Source organism: Myotis brandtii, unplaced genomic scaffold (genome assembly GCF_000412655.1).
Source record: "Myotis brandtii unplaced genomic scaffold, ASM41265v1 scaffold49, whole genome shotgun sequence".
Lineage (NCBI taxonomy): Eukaryota > Metazoa > Chordata > Mammalia > Chiroptera > Vespertilionidae > Myotis > Myotis brandtii.
The window spans coordinates 3,969,777-3,985,785 of NW_005368707.1; the positions used below are offsets into that span (position 1 = coordinate 3,969,777).

At 38.2% G+C, this 16,009-nt stretch overlaps 2 pseudogenes; both read right to left on the minus strand.

Annotated features, from left to right (window-relative positions):
* Positions 1-444: 444 nt before the first annotated feature.
* Positions 445-2,306, minus strand: LOC102241683 (annotated as a pseudogene).
* An 11,461-nt stretch (positions 2,307-13,767) lies between these two features.
* LOC102241997 lies at positions 13,768-15,471 on the minus strand (annotated as a pseudogene).
* Positions 15,472-16,009: the final 538 nt, after the last annotated feature.

Consider the following 16,009-nt stretch of genomic DNA (forward strand, 5'->3'; position numbering starts at 1 on the left):
GCATAATAATTTCCAGGTTCATCCATGCTGTCCCAAAAGATAAGAATTCCGTCTTTTTTACGGTCACATAATATTCCATTCTGTACCACTTTTTTTTTTTAAGATTAGGATCCTATGTTTATTGATAGTGTTATATAAGCAGCTTATTAGGAAATATGAGTAAGATCAGCTGAGACCAATAAAAATGTGGCAAATAACCCACTTTACAGATTCCTATTTACAGGTTTCTTAGCTAGAAAGGTATCCCCAGTTAGAAGTCAGATTGTTTAAAACACTCCAACAGTACTCAAAGATACTCTCCTGTGTCACCAAACTGATCATCAGAATGCTTACTTAGCAAATTGCCAGTGGCCATGACAACTATGCTCTGTCATTATTTCAAAGAGACATCATCTTAAAATAAAGACTCAGCCCTGCCCTGGATAGGGCGGGAGGACCACACCACTATTCCCGATGCAAATGTTTAGAAGGTACCTTTGGCCTTACACCCAAAAAGCCGCTGCAGTTTGGGGCTCCACATTTGCAAACAGTCTTTCCATTCCCAAGACATTCTAGGTTGTAGTTGAAGGTAAGTTCAGTGCCTGCTTTCATGTCACTCAGGGCAAAAAGGCCAACACGGTTATCTCTATTCACAGACCACTTCTATGCTTCACAGTTGGGCTGGCAGCAATGATTCATGAACCGAGCATAGTTTCCTTTGGGACCAGCATCAATGATCCAATCTTTGTCTAGGGTGAGCATATAGAAATTAGTGATATCATGTTCTTGGGTGTAACAGATTCGAGCTTTGCATTCTTCTTCATCTATTAGCTCACCCACATACTCATTCACAACTTCACCCTTTTTAATATCTGTTTTGGTTCAAAGATCTCAGCCCCTCTATAAAGTGCAAAAAAACTCCACCTCTGGGTACTGGCACTTAGTAAAGCACTGGTTTAGGCAGCATCCTCTGGCAGGATATACCATGGGGTGGCATTCATGGAACAGCATGTGGTTGATGCAACCAGAGCCTATCCCACAGGGATTATCATCAGTAGCTTTACAGTTGTAATGGGGAATTTCAGAAAAGTCTGCAGTGAAGATCTGTACCTGGCCAATAGGACGGTTCACCTTTATATGTTTACTAGAGGCTCGGTGCATGAAAATTCATGCACTGGAGCGGGGGTCCCTCAGCCCGGCCTGCCCCCTCTTACAGTCTGGGAGCACTTAGGGGCAGGAGGTGACCCAGCTATCAGGGAAAGGCAATGCCCCCATCACAACTCTGCTGCTGCCACTGCTGGCAGCGCAAGCCTTGGCCGGCCCTGGTTACCTGAGCCTAGGGCAGCCCTGGAAGGCTGGGCAGCCGCCATCTGAAGCTTGCCTGCTCCTCGGGCTGGCCCTGGGCAGTTGGGGGGGCAGAGGGGACTGGGGGACTCCATGATGGGCCCGTCCTTGCCGCACACCTGCCACCCCAGTGGGGCAGAGGGGACTGGGTGTTGCCATCTTGTGGCTGTGGGCACCGCCATCTTTGAGGGTGTGACAGTCAATTAGCATATTCCCTCCTTATTGGCTGTGGGTGCCGCCATCTTTGCAACAGTGTGAGGGTCAATTAGCATATTACCTCTTTGTTAGATAGGATAAGGCAGTGGTTTCTTATCGTTCTTTTGGTCTTCCTGCAACTGTCTTAGTTCTTTTTGGGCCTTTACCTCCTCAAACCTTGCTGCAGCTTCCAGAAGAGCTTTTTTATATGTCCAATCCACTCCTTCGCCCATCTTATCCTTGCTCTTACATCCCCCTCCATGTAGGGAAATACTCTGGCCTGATGAGTCCACAGATAGTCATTAGACCCAAAGAAGAGCACAAGGAACTCACCCACAGCATATCTCATCTTATCGATGTTGGAAGGTACAGCTCAAGGATGGCAGATCTCAGCTGGCCAGCACCTGTATCATCCAAATTTTACCCAATTTCCCTGTAATGTGGCTTTCTGCCTGCCTTACAGTCATTGCAATACTAGTTTTCTTCAGGGATATCAATGTTCAGGCATTCCCAATGAAAAGCAGAAGGCAAGAATCACAGCACAGAAGGGTGCCTCGTTCTGAGCATACAAAACACCAGCTAAAGTTAACACACTCATGATTTTGGCAGCCCCGCCTGGGTGTAAAGTGATTTGGACAGATGATACTACTAGATGCAAGTATTTTTGACCAAGCAGCTAGACAAAAGTCATTGGCATGGGATGCCACAGAGCAGCAGACACATTTCATCAAACAACCTTTAGATGCAGAAACACTGGCTGGATTAGCAACATGGCAGGTTATACACATGTGGAAGGAGCACTAAAAGCCCTTGTTCTGCATGACAGTGGGTGGGTACTTCTGGACACACTCTTCATGGTAAAACTTTCCACACAAGGGCAGAGGGAACCTTTTAACATCTTCTCCACTCTGTTTACTTACAAAACAGGTATAGATTCCTGTGCAACATTCATTGCAGATAAATTTTCCTCTGGGCATCTTAGTTAACCCAAGGCACTCCAGGTGAAAAGCCCCACAGAACTGAGCCTCACATAATAGCAGCTCACCCAGTTTCTCACAGTTCTGACAAACTTTTTCCTTGAGTGCAGCTCCTCCACCTCATTCACCTTGCATTTTTTTAGATACAGGTATCCCGTGGTCATTTTCTATGCCCTCTTCAATAGCCTCCTTGAGACTTACAGTATCCTGTATGTCATCAGGTCTCACTCTGAGCCTGGAGTTTCTCTTGATGAGTCTTCATTTTTCACTCTTTTACAATGCATCTTAGCTATAGCATGCTTTTGTTGTTTTTGCCTCCTTGGTTTATCAAATATCTTGGTATTGCCTCCACCAAACTTTTTAGAATGAGATGCAGCACATGATTCAGTAATGTTATTCTCCAAGTGACCAGCTTCATAACACTTTTTAGAAAGGCCAAGATCTCCTTTCTTAGGCATAAATCCAGGGTCTAAATCATTTGATTCAAGAAGTTTCTTAGTTGGTTTTCTCTGATGCTTACTTTCATAATTTCCTGGTGTTTTAACTAGCAATTCCTCAGACTTAAGGAGAGGCCGTGGAGAAACTTCCAGAGTCACAGGCACAGATAAAGTTAGCTGTACCACAGCTTTTTTAATGCTCTCATCTACTGATTGACACTTGGGCTGTTTTTAGATCTTGGTTATAGTAAAGAACACTGCAATGAACATAGGGGTGCATATATTCTTTCAAATTAGTGTTTTGGGATTCTTAGATATATTCCCAGAAGTGGAATTGCTGGGTCAAAAGGCAGTTCCATTTTTAATTTTTTGCAGAAACTCCATATTGTTTTTCACAGTGGCTGCACCAGTCTACATTCCTACCACCAGTGCACAAGAGTTCTCTTTTCTCCACATCCTCACCAGCACTTGTTGTTTGTTGACTTATTGATGGTAGCCAATCTGGCAGGTGTGAGGTGATATCTCATTGTGGTTTTAATTTGAATTTCTCAGATGTTTGAGCATCTTTTCATATGTCTATTGGTCATCTGTATTATCCTCTTTAGAAAAGTGTCTATTCAGGTTCTTTGCCTATTTTTTAATAGGATAGTTTGTCTTCCTGGTGGTCAGTTTCATGAGTTCTTTCTATATTTTGGGGATTAAGGCCTTGTCAGATGTATCATTGGCAAATATGTTCTCCCAATCAGTGCATTCCATTTTATTTTGTTGATGGTTTCTTGTGCTGTGCACAAGCATTTTAGTTTGATGTACTCCCATTTGTTTATTTTTGCCCTTTGTTTTTCTTGTCTAAGGAGATATATCTGCAAGTGGATGCTACACAGATAAGGTCCAAGGACCAAACTGGAATTACTATTAAAATACAAAAGAAAACACCAACATCCTGAATAATCAACTGAAGACTAGCTGGAGAGAACCCTGATAACCAAGGACTGAAAGTTAAGACCACACAGAGATTTGTAAGAAGTGTGGAGATGTGAAAGTGTTGGCCTGGCTCCCACAGACAGCAGCGGAAGTTCTGGAGAGATATCTCAGCTGTGGGGGGTTGCCATTGAGAACTCTGTGGTCTAATCCCCAAGCTGGGCCCCTCCAGCAGACAGCACCAAAACTGAGAAAGGTGCCCACATAACATCTGGCTATGAAAAGCAGCAGGGTTGCTGTCTTCCAGGGAGTGAAGACAGCACTTAAGAGGTCAATACACAAAATTCATGTGTAGCCACTCACCATGTGCTCCAGCAGAGGAAGGGTAGAGTGGACTGGAGCAGTATGAGCAGAAGCCAGGGTTGGGAGCTCTGGGGTTAGATCTCAGAAGGCAGACACCATGGTTTCCTGTGCTGAGTCATTCCCTCATTCTGTGGAGGACATATTTTTCAAGAAGACCTTTGCTATCCAGGTGGGTTTTGCCTGGGGGAATATAGTTGATCTACCCTATGGGAAAACTCTTAGATCCATGGTGTTGAGTTTCTGAGGCCTATTAAGAGACTGAGAATAACAATTAGCCTCCTGGCATAAGCACTTGCCCCACCCTGTTGGAAAACCTCTCCTCACACCTATGGACGATAGCCTGAGAGCTACTCAAGACTGAATTCAATAAGTCTGCAGGCAGAGACAGGTCTCTGGAAGCTTTGAGCCTTTGCCTGATCTAATTAGTCAAAAACAGTATTTGACACTGTTCTGCATTAGAAATTGGGAGGCATAACATATCTACTTAATACCATAGTCACAAACCCAAAGACGCAGCCAGAATAGGGAGACAAAAAACAAACAAACAAACAAAACAATTCCAAAATGAAAGAACAAGAGAATTATCCAGAAGAAGAGATAAATGAAATGGAGATAAGAAATTTATCTGATATAGAGTTCAGAATAATGATGGTAAAATGCTCAACAGCATGAGAAAAGATGTAGTAACTATGAAAAAAGAACAGTCAGAAATAAAGAATGGCATAGTACTAATAAAGAACACATTAGAAGGAATACACAGCATATTAGGGGAAGCTGAAAATTGGATCAGTGAATTAGAAGACTGGATAGAAAAAAATCACTCAATCACGGAATCAAAAAGAAAAAAATAGAAAAACAGGAGGACAGCTTAAGAGAGCTGTGGGACAACATGAAATGTAACAATATTTGCATAAATGGTGTGCCAGAAGGGGAAGAAAGTTAGCAAAGGATAGAGAATGTCTAGGAAGAAATAATGGCAGAAAACTTACCTAACCTGGTGAAGGGAAAAGTCACAAAAATTCAGGAGGCATAGAGATTCCCAAGCAAGAAGAACCCAAACAGGCCCATGCCCCGACACATCATAATTAAAATTATAAAAACTAAAGACAAAGAGAGAATCTTAAAGGCAGCAAGAAAAAGGCAATTTGTTAACTACAAAGGTGCTCCTATAAGGCTGTCAACTGATTTCTCATAAAAGACTCTACAAGCCAGAAGGGAATGGCATAAAGTACTCAAGGAAATGAAAAGCAAGGATCTGAAACCAAAATTACTATATCCAGCAAAGCTATCATTAAAATAAAGAGCTTCCCAGGGGAAAAAAAGGCTAAAGGAGTTTATCACTACCAAGTCATCATTGCAAGAAATGCTAAAGGGACTGCTGTAATAAGAAGAAATAAAGAGAGACAGAAACATAGGCATACAGAATTTAAATGGCAATAAATCATCATAATTAAAATTATAAAAACTAAAGACAAAGAGAGAATCTTAAAGGCAGCAAGAAAAAGGCAATTTGTTAACTACAAAGGTGCTCCTATAAGGCTGTCAACTGATTTCTCATAAAAGACTCTACAAGCCAGAAGGGAATGGCATAAAGTACTCAAGGAAATGAAAAGCAAGGATCTGAAACCAAAATTACTATATCCAGCAAAGCTATCATTAAAATAAAGAGCTTCCCAGGGGAAAAAAAGGCTAAAGGAGTTTATCACTACCAAGTCATCATTGCAAGAAATGCTAAAGGGACTGCTGTAATAAGAAGAAATAAAGAGAGACAGAAACATAGGCATACAGAATTTAAATGGCAATAAATAACTACTTATCAAAAATAACCTTAAATATAAATTCATTAAATACTCTAATCAAAAGACATAGGGTAGCTGGACAGATAAAAAAAATGACCCAGCCGTATGCTGTCTATAAGAGATCCACCTCAGAACAAAAGACTCAGATAGGGTAATAGTAAAGTGATGAAAAAAAAAAATTGTCCATGCAAATGGAAACATAAAAAAAAGTTGGGGTAACAATATTCATATCTGAAAATAGACTTCAAAATGAAGGCCATCACAGAGACAACAAAGGATACTACATAATACTAAATGAATCAAGCCAACAAGAGGATATAACCCTGGTAAACATAATATGCAAACAATATAAGAGCACATAAATATATAAAAAAACTTTTAGAGGACTTTAAGGAAGAAATCTATAACAATAGTCATAGTAGGGGATTTTAACACCCTGCTAAAAACTTACCCAGGAAACAGTGACTTTAAAGGACACACTGGATCAGATGGATTTAGTTGACATTTATAGAACACTTCACTCCAAAGCTGCTGAATATACATTCTTCTCAAGGGCACTTAAGTCAGTCACGAAGAGAAGACCACATGTTAGGTCACAAAACAAGTCTCTACAAGTTCAAGAAGATTGAAATCATATCAAGTGTCTTCTCAGAGCACAATGGCATAATATTATAAATCAACTACAATAAAAAAAAGCAAACACTTGGAGGCTGAATAGCATGCTATTAAGCAATGATTGGGTTACCAATGAGATAAAGAAATAAAAAATTTGTTGGAAACAAATGAAAATGAATACAAAACAATCCCAAATCTCTGGGACACAGCAAAAGCAGTTCTGAGAGGGAAGTTCACAGAACTACAGACCTACCTAAAAAACAAAAACACACACAAAAGAAAAATTAACAATAAATTACTTAACCCTATAACTTAAAGAATTAGAAAGAGAACAACAAGAAAAGCCCAGAGTAAGTAGAAGGAAGGAAATAATAAAAATCAGAGCAGAAATAAATGACATTGAGACTATAAAAACAATATAAAAAATCAATGAAACCAAGAGCTGATTCTTTGAAAAGATAAACAAAATTGATGAACCTCTAACCAGACTCATCAAGAAACAAAGAGAGCCCTAACGGGTTTGGCTCAGTGGATAGAGCGTCAGCCTACAGACTCAAGGGTCCCGGGTTTGATTCTGGTCAAGGGCATGTACCTTGATTGCGGGCACATACCCAGTCGGGAGTGTGCAGGAGACAGCTGATCGATGTTTCTCTCTCATTGATGTTTCTGACTCTCTATCCCTTTCCCTTCTTCTCTGTAAAAAATCAATAAAATATATTTTTAAAAAAAGAAACAAAGAGAGAGGACCCAAATAAATAAAATCAGAAACAAAAGTGATGAAGTAACAACTGACATTGCAGAAATACAAAAGAATTGTGAGAAAATACTATGAACAACTATATGCCAACAAGCTGGACAATCTTGACAAAATGGACAAATTCCTAGAAAAATACAACATCCCAAAACCGAATCAGAAAGAATCAGAAAACCCAAATAGGCCAATAACAACTCAGGAAATAGAAGCAGTATTAAAAAAAAACAAAACAAAAAAAAACTACCAACAAACAAAAGCCCAGGTCTGGATGGCTCTCACAGGGGAGTTTTACCAAACATTCAAAGAAGAATTAACACCTATACTCAAACTATTCCAAAAAATCCAAGAGGAGGATTACTCCCAAGTTTTTTTTATGAGGCATTATCCTAATCCCAAAACCAGATAAAAACATTACAAAGAAAGAGTATTACAGACCAATATCCCTGATGAACATAGATGCTAAAATCCTCCACAAAACTTTAGCAAATCTGATTCAGCAATATATTAAAAAGATCATACACCATGACCAAGTGGCATTTGTTACAGGATGCAAGATTGGCACAATATTCACAAATCCATAAATGTGATATATCACATAAACAAGTTGAAAGACAAATATCACATGATCATATCAATAGACACAGAAAAAGCATTAGACAAAATCCAACACCCATTTTTGATAAAAACTTTCAGCAATGTGGGAATAGGGGGAGCATATCTCAACATAATAAAGTTCATATGTGACAAACCTACAGTGAACATCATATTCAATTGGCAAAAACTAAAACCATTTCCACTAAGAACAGGACAAGACAGGGATGTCCGCTTTCACCACTCTTATTCAACACAGTACTGGAAGTCCTGGCCACAGTGATCAGACAAGAAGAAGAAATAAAAGCCATCCAAATTGGAAAGGAGGAAATAAACTCTCATTTTCAGATGACATGATATTATAAATAGAAGACCCTAAAGACTCCACCAAAAAGATACTAGATTTAATGAATGAACTTGGTAATGTAGTAGGACACAAAATCAACATCCAGAAATCAATGGCTTTTTTATACACCAATAATGAATTATTAAAAGAGAAACTAAACAAACAATCCCATTTACCATTGCAACAAAACAATTAAGATACTTAGGAATAAACTTAAACAAAGAGATAAAAGACTTGTATTCAATAAACTACAGGATTTTGAAAAAAGAGATAGAGGAAGATATAAACAAGTGGGAGAATATAATGTGTTCATGGATTGGTAGAATTAACATCATTAAAATGTCCATACTACCCAAAGCAATCTACAGATTCAATGCATTCCCTATTAAAATACCCACAGCATATTTCACAGATCTAAAACAAACTCTCCAAAAATGTATATGGAACCAAAAACCAAAAAGGACCCCGAATAGCCACAGCAATCTTGAGAAAGAAGAACAAAGTTGTAGGAATCACAATACCAGATATCAAGTTATACTACAAAGCCACCATAATCAAAACAGCCTGATATTGGTACAAGAACAGACATATAGATCAATGGAACCGATCAGAGAACCCAGAAATTGACCCAAGCCATTATGCTCAATTAATATTTGACAATGAAGGCAAGAGCATACAATGGAGTCAAGATAGTCTTTTCAATAAATGGTGTTGAAAAAGTTGGACAGATTACATGCAAGAAAATGAAACTAAACTGCCAATTTACATTGTACTAAAAAATAAACTAAAAATGGATAAAAGACTTCAATGTAAGTTGTGAAACCATAAAAATCCTAAAAGAAACCATCGGTAGCAAAATCTCATACATCTCTAATAACAATATGTTTATGCATACATCTCCTAGGACAATGGAAACTAAAGAGAAAATAAACAAATGGGACTACATAAAAAAAAAAGCTTCTGTACAGCAAAAGAAACTACCATCAGAATGAAAAGGGAACCCACTCTTCGGGAGAACATATTTGCCAATGATACATCTGATATAGATTTAATATCCAAAATATATAAGGAACTCATACAACTTAACAAAAGAAAGAAAAACAATGTAATTAAAAAATAGGCTGATGTCCTGAATAGACATTTCTCCAAAGAGGACATACAAAAAAATGCTCAAAGTCACTAATCATCAGAGAAATGCAAATTAAAACCATAGTGAGATATCACCACACACCTATCAGAATGGCTATCATAAAAAAATTAACAAACAACAAATGCTGGCGGGATGTGGAAAAAAGGGAACACTAGTTCACTGCTGGTGAGAATGCAGATTGGTGCAGCCACTATGAAAAACAGTATGGAGCTTCCTCAAAAATTAAAAAGGGAGCTTCCATTTGACCCAGGGATCCCACTTCTGGGAATATCTCCTAAAAACCCAGAAACACCAATCAGAAAGAATATATGCACCCCTATGTTCATGGCAGTGTTTTTTACAATAGCTAAGATTTAGAAACAGCCCAAGAGCCATCAATAGATGAGTGGATAAAAAAAACTGTGGAACATTTACACAATGGAATACTTTGCAGCTGTAAAAAAAAGGGATTTCTTACCCTTTGGGACAGCATGGAAGTACATGGAGGACTATTATGTTAAGTGAAATAAGCCAATCTGAGAAAGACAAATATCACATGATGTTACTTATTTGTGGACTCTAATGAATCAAATGAATTGACCAATAAAATAAGACCCGAAGCATGGAGGCATAGAACAGACTGACATACCTTGATGTTGGGAGTGGGAGGATGAGAAAAGATAAACCAAAGAACTTGTATACATATATGCATAGCCCATGGACGCAGGCAATATGGGGGTGAAGACATCTTTGGTGTGGTAGTCCAGGTTTCCTAGTAACTTTGTCAATGTGCTGTGAAAGATTGAAAATTTGATTATGTAGTATATATGATATTAAATTGTGAATTAGTGGGACTTTGATGTAACAGCAAATTCATGCACCAGGCCTATAGTCTTCTTATAATCCTTGTTATCTCTCTTTCATTTCTGATTTTGTTTATTTGGATCCTCTATTTTTTTCTTGATGAGTCTAGTTAAAGGTTTATCAATCTTGTTTATATTTAAAAGAATCAGCTCTTCATTTCATTGATCTTTTGTATCGTGGTGTGTGTTTTTTTTACTTTATTTTGTTTACTCCTGCTTTGATTTTATTATTTTCTTCCTTCTGTTTACTTGGACTTTGTTGTTCTTTTTCTAGTTCCTTTAATTTAAGGTTAGATTGCTTATTTGAAAAATTTCTTGTTTCTTTAGGTAGGCCTTTTATGCTATAAATTTCCCTCTTAGGACTGCTTTTGTGGTGTACCATAGATTTGGGTGTGTTGTGTTGTCATTTTAATTTATCTCAAGGTATCTTTTAATTTCTTCCTTGATTTCATTGCTAACCTATTCATTGTTTAGTAACATGTTATTTAGCCTTTATGTGTTAGTATGTTTTTCAGGTTTGTTTTTTTTTCTTGTAATTGATGTATAGGTTCATACCATTGTGGTCAGAGAAGATGCTTGATATGATTTCAGATTATCTTAAACTTATTGAGACTGTTTTGTGTCCTAACACGTGGTCTATTCTAGAAAATGTTCCATGTACACTTGAAAATAATATATATCAATTAAATGCATCTGGGAGGAGACCAAGATGGCGGCATAGGTCAACACCGCAGACTGCTGCCGCAAACAACCACTTCAAAAATACAACTAAAAGACGGAACGGACATCACCCAGAACCGCAGGAAGGCTGGCTGAGGAGAGACTCTTCAACTAGAAGGAAAAATAACAGCACACCGAGGCTCAGAGGAGGCGCAGTGTGGAAAATACTCAGGTGCGGAGGTGCGCGCGCAAAGCGGGCTGGTGGCTGAGAGCGCGGTTGTCGTTTTCGGTCAGGGGGGAGTCTCAGACTCTGAGCTCCAGATACGGGCGAATCGCTGGGGACTCGGACCCAAACGGGAGAAGCGGGAGTGTCTGGCATCAGTTGGAAGGCAGCTTTCCCTCCGAGGTTTGCAGCGGTTCCGGGGGTTCTGAGAAGCAGAGCCTCTGGGAACAGGACTGAGGGCACCATAACGGCTCCCTCCGCCCGCCCTGTTGAGCCCGCCCCGCCCAAGCCCTGCGCAGAGCCATTTGCCGGATCGCCTCAGGCAAAGGCTAGATTAGCACCTCCCCAGAGGACAGAAGTTTTCCGCGGCAGACACAGCTGATTCACACAGCCAGTCGGCCTGGTGGTCAAATCCCTCTAGTATTAACTACAACAATCAAGGCTCAACTAGAACAAGACTGCGCACAAAGACCACTAGGGGGTGCACCAAGAAAGCATAAAAAATGCGGAGACAAAAAAACATGACAGAAATGGAGGATATAGAGCTAAAAATCGCAATTTTGAGGGCTTGCAAAAATGTGCTAGAAGCTGTCAATAATCCTTGATTTCATTGCCTAACCTATTCATTGTTTAGTAACATGTTATTTAGCCTTTTTTTGTAGTATGTTTTTCAGGTTTGTTTTTTTTTTCTTGTAATTGATGTATAGGTTCATACCATTGTGGTCAGAGAAGATGCTTGATATGATTTCAGATTTTCTTAAACTTATTGAGACTGTTTTGTGTCCTAACACGTGGTCTATTCTAGAAAATGTTCCATGTACACTTGAAAATAATATATATCAATTAAATGCATCTGGGAGGAGACCAAGATGGCGGCATAGGTCAACACCGCAGACTGCTGCCGCAAACAACCACTTCAAAATTTTCTTGTTGATTTACTGTCTGGAAGATCTAGTCATTTATGGCAGTGGGATATTAAATCCTCTACTATGACTATGACTCTGTATTACTGTCGGTCTTTCCTTTATGTTCATCAAGATTTGCTTTATATATTTAGGTGCTTCTATGTTGAGTGCATACACTCTTACAATGGTTATATCCTCTTATTGGTTTGACACCTTTATCATTATGTGGTATCCTCCTTTGTTATTATAGTCTTTGTTTTAAAGTCTATTCTGTCTGTTTTAAGTATTGCTACCCCATCTTTTTTTTCATTTCCATTTGCATGAAATATCTTTTCCATCTCTTTACTTTTATTTTGTGTGCAACTTTTGTTCTGAGGTGGGTCTCTTGTAGACAGCATATATATGGGTCTTGTTTTCTTATTCAGTGTCTTTTGATTGGAACATTTGAGCCATTTATCAATATAAGTTGATTATTGATAGGTATGTATCTATTGCCATTTTTAATAACTATGTTCCTGGGTGGTTTTTTTTCCTTTCTTCCTCCTAATGAAGACCTTTTAACATTTCCTGTAATACTGGTTTGTGGTAATGACCCCATTTAGCTTTTTCTTTCCTAGAAAGCTCTTTTTGCTCCTTCAGTTTTTTAAATGTTAGCTTGCTGGGTAAAATAGTCTTGGTTGTAGGTTGTTGCCTTTTAATACTTTGAATATTTCATGTCAATCCCTCTGGTCTCAAATGTTTCTGTTGGCAAATCAGCTGATAGTCTAATGAGAAATCTCTTGTAGATAATTTTCTTTTGCTGCTTTTAAGATTCTCTCTTTTTATTTATTTAACTTTTGCCATTTTAATCATGACATATCTCGGTGTGTGCATTTTTGGGTTAATCTTGTTTGGGACACTATGTGCTTTCTAGGTTTGTGTGTCTTTTTCCCTCAACAGAAAAGGGAAGTTTTCAGTCATTATTTCTTCAAATACACTCTTTTTTTTTTTTGCATGTGCCTCAAATAATTCTTTTATAATTGAGATTTTATTGTTTTGAGGATCAGTACACAGACATTTCAATTTGTACAACATTCTTAACATACGTACCAAAAATGTAGTCATGTAGTTGTGATTCTTTTCTAAACAGTTATTCCAGTGACTTTCCAGCTTAAAATTTAGAGACTAACTTTCCTTAATAGAGTATTAAGTACCAATATCTTCAAATGTTGATACACTGTTACATCAAAGTCCCACTAATTCACAATTTAATATCATATATACTACATAATCAAATTTTCAATCTTTCACAGCACATTGACAAAGTTACTAGGAAACCTGGACTACCACACCAAAGATGTTACAGATGCACAAAATTCTGACAGGGAAGCCAAGATCAAGGAATGGTTTTCTTTAGGAAACAATTCTACCAAAAACATGTGAATAGAAGTAATTTAAAAAGTTTAAGACATAGAAAATGCATGACTGACTCCAAATTGCCATTTAGTATGCTTTGTATTATAAGATATAAAAACTACCCCCACCTATGAATGTTAAGCTGACACCCAAGACAATCAAAGTCTCCCATATTCATTATCCCACTATTTCCTGGTTATACCAAAAAATAAACAACCAGCAAATGATTTCACCTCTTAAAAAAAAAAAGCATTTACACTTAAAAAAAATGGGGTGAGGTGGAATTCCCTCCTTCTTAAAAATTTTTCTAGAGCTACTAAAAAACTTGCATTTACAAAATAGTTGATAAAAATATTCCTCTGGATTGTACAAGAAGGGAGACAGGGACCACTGATAAGACCTGGTAAATGACATTAATCAGACTTGGCTTCTTTTTCTCCTGCTTCATCTGAGGTTGGACTCTCCCCATTTTTAATTTCTTTGTTTTCCGCAGGTAGATCTTCTTTAGGTTCCTGGTCAGCCACTTCGGCCTGCTTTCCCTTTGCTCCCCTTTTCCCTTTTGTTTGCACTTTTTTGTCTGCAGACTTATCCTTTCCTGCCGCCTTTTTGGGCTTTGTTTCCACTTTTGCAGGAGCAGGTTTGGCTGACAACCTGGCCGACCTCCTATTCGGCTCCTCCTTGACCACCCCTTCTGCAGAGCTGACTTCGTGGCGCAGGGCTGGGCGTGTGCTGGGTGCCTGAGGGCCAGGCCGCCTAGTGGCTTGGTGAACCTGGGCTGCCTGGCTGCGGACCTGCCTCAAATACACTCTTGATCCCTTGATGTCTCTCTTCTCCTTCTGTTATCCCTATGATGCAGATGTTATTATACTTCATGTTATCCCAAAGGTCCCTTAAACTATCCTTGTTTTATTTTCTTTTTCTAATTAAACAAACACACATAAAACAAGGTTTTATATTGACTGGTTGACAAAAATGTGATGTGACCAGAGGCTTATAGGAACCTGTATTTTCCCTAGGAACAGTGGTTCAGTATTTTCAGCAACTTTCTAGAACATAATTACTTCAAATAACAAATCAACTGTATCTTAATATCCTTTCCCCTTGGAAATAACTAAAAAGATTTATTCTACACAAAAGCCATGGATGCCTCTTCATACTCTTAAAATGTAACAAATAGATATGATCAGATTTTAAACAAGATGGAAAATAAACACAAAGCAGATATACCCCACCTTTGAAACACCCCTAAACACATTCCAACACTAAATATAATTGCTTCCATTATTTCTATCTTGAAAGTCTGTTCTCCATTATTAAGAACTTTAAGATGACTTAATAAAATTTAAATGGCAGGTAGCATACATTATCATTTTAAAGCTAAACGTAGATACTGGCTAGATTCTCCCTTGGGTGTTTTATATAAGTCCTTTGGTTAAGATCTTTACATATGTTAGACCAATAGCTAGCCATTTGCCCTCAAATGTCATTTAAATATATCACTGTACAAATTCTCAGAGTCCAAACTAAGTATTTTGATAACAGGGCATTTCAGTTTAGCTAATTCTGTTTAAGCTTGGTCAGAACAAATGCAAAACTTTTGATTATGTAAAAAATAATTTTTATAAATGGTCAGTTTCTTAAAAGGGCTAGCTGAATACACTGTAAATATTTTCTTGATTAGAAATGACATACTCTCATCTTTTATCAAGTTTTTAATGTATGAAATCTGAATTCTGACAGTGATATGATACATAACATCATCAATTTTTTAGTCAAAGTTGTGACTAAACTGACTTTTAAATTCACAGTTCCAAGCAGCTGAGCCAGCTCTCTGTACCTTGACATTCTTTCCTCCCAAAGAGATGAGTCTACTATAACAACCTGTACTAATTCCATCATAATATGTATCACATTGTATTTTAATTACTAATTTATGGGTCTGATCAAATTGGGGTTCCTTGAGAACAGAGACTTTCATGTTCACTTTGCCCTGAAGTAAGTACCAAATTATTTACTAAATGAGTAATGAACAATATTTCTATTCAAATGGTATGTATCCATAATTATTGAGTATCAATCTATAATATTCTATAATTTGATTTAAAATCCTCAAATGTAAACAAGAAATGTATACCAAGGCTTTGACTTAGTTCATGCTAAATCATTTTTAAAATGTGTAGCTTCAGGACATCTAATCTATCCTATCTAATAAAAGAGAAACATGGTAATTAGCCATACATCCACTACCCTTCCCATTGGCTAATCAGGGCGATATGCAAATTAACTGCCAGCCAAGATGGGGGCCGGCAGCCATGCACTGAAGCGAACAGGGAGGCTTGCTTGCTCCAGTGACTGCGGACTCCAACGTTCCCCGCCTGACTTGCCGGCCTCTCAGCTGCAACTCTAAGCAACTATGTTGCAAATATAGAAGCTAAACAAAACCCCAGAAACCTGCTTTAGTCAGCCGGGCTTCAGCCAGCCGGACCGCAACATTGTATCAAATACAGAAGGTAAAC